Raw genomic sequence first — 2,655 nt, 5'->3', positions numbered from 1 at the left:
GCCGTGTTGGGCGGGCACGGCCCGTGCTGAACTTGCTGTAATGAAGAAAATTTTGTCGGATGGCCCTATTTTCGTGCATGGGGTGCTGGTGCAAGTTTCCCTTGTTATTCTTCACCATCCCGAGTGTGTTTTATTCCTGAAAATTAAAACTAAACTAGTTCCGCGGAATGCCTCCATGGTGCGCCACGTTTATAAGGGTCTTTGGCTAGACCCAAAGCCTGGTCATATGTTACCCAAGTGGGATGTTTTGCATCCCATGCTACACCGTCGGAGAGCATCATCCAAGCTTAAGTCGATGACCTTCATGTAGTTGACCGGGTCTTCATCTTCTACTCTTTTTCCAACCCCAAACTTCACTTCCTCTTCCCCAAACTTCAATGTTAGTGTTCCGTCATTCATGTCTACCACTGCTTGCGTTGTGGCTAGAAATGGCCTCCCTAGGATGAGAGGGATTTCGGCATCTTCTTCCATATCTAGTATGACAAAGTCAGACGGGAAGACAAAATTGTCGACTTTGACCAACAGATTTTCGACGACACCTTGTGGATATTTGACGGATCTGTCGGCAAGTTGTATGCTCATCTTTGTAGGGCTCGTTTTTCCTAGGCCGAGTTGTTTAAACATTGATGCGGGCATGAGGTTTATGCTAGCCCGAAGATCGGCTAGTGCATTGCGAATGGGGGATTCCCCAATTGAGCAAGGAATCGTGAAGCTTCCAGGATCAATCTTCTTTTGCGGGAGTTTGTTGAGTAGTAAGGCGGAGCATTCTTCGCCTAAGTTAACTAATTGCAATGATTCAATTTTCCTTTTATGAGTGAGGAAGTCCCTCATAAATTTTGAGTATTTAGGCATTTGATTTAGGACTTCGATAAATGGAATATTAACATGCAATTGATTTAATAAATTTTCGAATTTTGCGAATCGCTCATCGGTCTTTTGACGAATTAACCGACCGGGGTATGGAACTGGAGGAACCTTAGTAGGCTCTTGAATTGGTGGAGAAGCCTTCTCTTGTTGGGGCGGAGTTGTGCTTCTTTCAGTCGGCGGTGATGGAGCCTCTTCGGAACCCACGGTACGGTTTCTCAATGTTATGAGATGGACTTGTGCTTTCGGGTTGGTTTCGGTATTACTTGGTAACGCGCCTTGTGGTCTCTCGGAGAAATTCTGAGCTATTTGATTTAATTGTTTTTCAATGTTTTGTATACTAGCTTGTTGATTTCTAAAATTCGATTCCAATTGTTGAAATCGATCCTAGTTTTTCTTTTCAGTGTGGGAGATGAGGCGAGATACAGTATCTTCAAGCCTTTCTCGTTCACCTTGTTGTTGAGAGAAATTTTGTAACTCGTTTCTTAGTTGTTGAAAGTTTGTTCATTGGTTTAGATTTTGTTGGTTACTACTATTGTCGGGTTCTCTCCAACCAAGGTTAGGGTGGTTACGCCATCCTTGGTTGTAGGTACCCGTTGGAGGACCCGACGGCCTAGGTCTATTGTCAACGTAGTTTACCGACTCGGTTTGATCATCTACTTCTTTCATACAACTTCAATTTTCATGTGGCCCACCACACCCCTCACAAGCCATAACCGAGACCGTTTTTGTCATTTCTAACATTTTGATTTTTGAAGAAAGGGCCTCAATTTTGGGCTTGTAAAGAAGTGCTTTCATCAACCTTATGGGCGCCTGGGTAATAGATTTATTGCCTCGGGGAGTGTGCCACTGAAAAATGGTTTGAGCAATTTCCTCAATTTGATTGTATATTTCGTTTGTCTTGTGTGTGGCAACAACCCATTGAAGAAAGTGGATACTTGTTGCCACACCGCAAGACCGTGATGAGGACACTTTCTTAGTAGCTCCTTGAACCTTTCCCAAGTTTCATATAAGGATTCCCCATCCTCTTGTGAATATGTATTAATTTCAGTCATTAATTTAGCCGTTTTAGCAGGAGGGAAATACATATATAGAAACTTTTGGGCTAGTTCATCCCAGTTGTTTACCGAGCCAACAGGGAGGGCGTTGAGCCAAGCCTTAGCTCGGTCTTTTAATGAAAATGGAAACATTCGAAGGCAGATGGCGTCGTTTGATGCTCCATTGATCCGAAAGGTATCACATATTTCTAAGAAGTTAGTAATATGTAGATGAGGATCCTCGTCCGCAAGCCCGTGGAAGGTTGCGGAGTTTTGAAGCATTTGTATCAAATGCGGCCGAAGTTCGAAGTTGTGGCTTCGACATTCGGTGCATTGATAGCGGCGCCTAGATTACCTACGGTGGGTCATAGGTAATCCATGAGGGTACGTTGGTCCGCCATTGGAAGTGGGTCCCCCGAAACTTTCTCTTGGTTTTTAGCTTTAAGTCTTTTTCTGAGAAAGCGTTCGGGTTCTTCTAGAGCTTCTTTTATGTCTCTACTAGAACTGGAGCTCATACACTACGTAGAAAGTCCAGATGTGGCGCCTGGGTTCCTAGTCCTGCAATAAAAACAGAAAAGAACGTTGGTCAGAAGGTTCACCACGGCCCCGTGCTCAGATGAACACGGCCCGTGGTCAGAGATACAGTAAATGTTTTCCGGATCCCTGTTACTGGGGAGTTGGACACGGCCCCGTGTTGCACCGACACGGCCCCGTGTTCAGCTCTCTGTAACTCGGAAAATAAAAACTGCCAGTG

The 2,655-nt window shown here is 44.6% G+C and overlaps 1 non-coding gene across 1 annotated transcript; it reads left to right on the top strand.

Moving 5' to 3' along the window:
- The first annotated feature begins 1,818 nt into the window (after positions 1 to 1,818).
- LOC118480121 lies at positions 1,819 to 1,925 on the top strand. The gene has a single exon (XR_004861757.1). It is a non-coding gene; the product is annotated as a small nucleolar RNA R71 (small nucleolar RNA).
- The last annotated feature ends 730 nt before the right edge of the window (positions 1,926 to 2,655 follow it).

Source organism: Helianthus annuus, chromosome 6 (assembly GCF_002127325.2).
Source record: "Helianthus annuus cultivar XRQ/B chromosome 6, HanXRQr2.0-SUNRISE, whole genome shotgun sequence".
NCBI classification, from domain to species: domain Eukaryota; kingdom Viridiplantae; phylum Streptophyta; class Magnoliopsida; order Asterales; family Asteraceae; genus Helianthus; species Helianthus annuus.
This window is presented reverse-complemented; position numbering and strand designations above follow the sequence as displayed.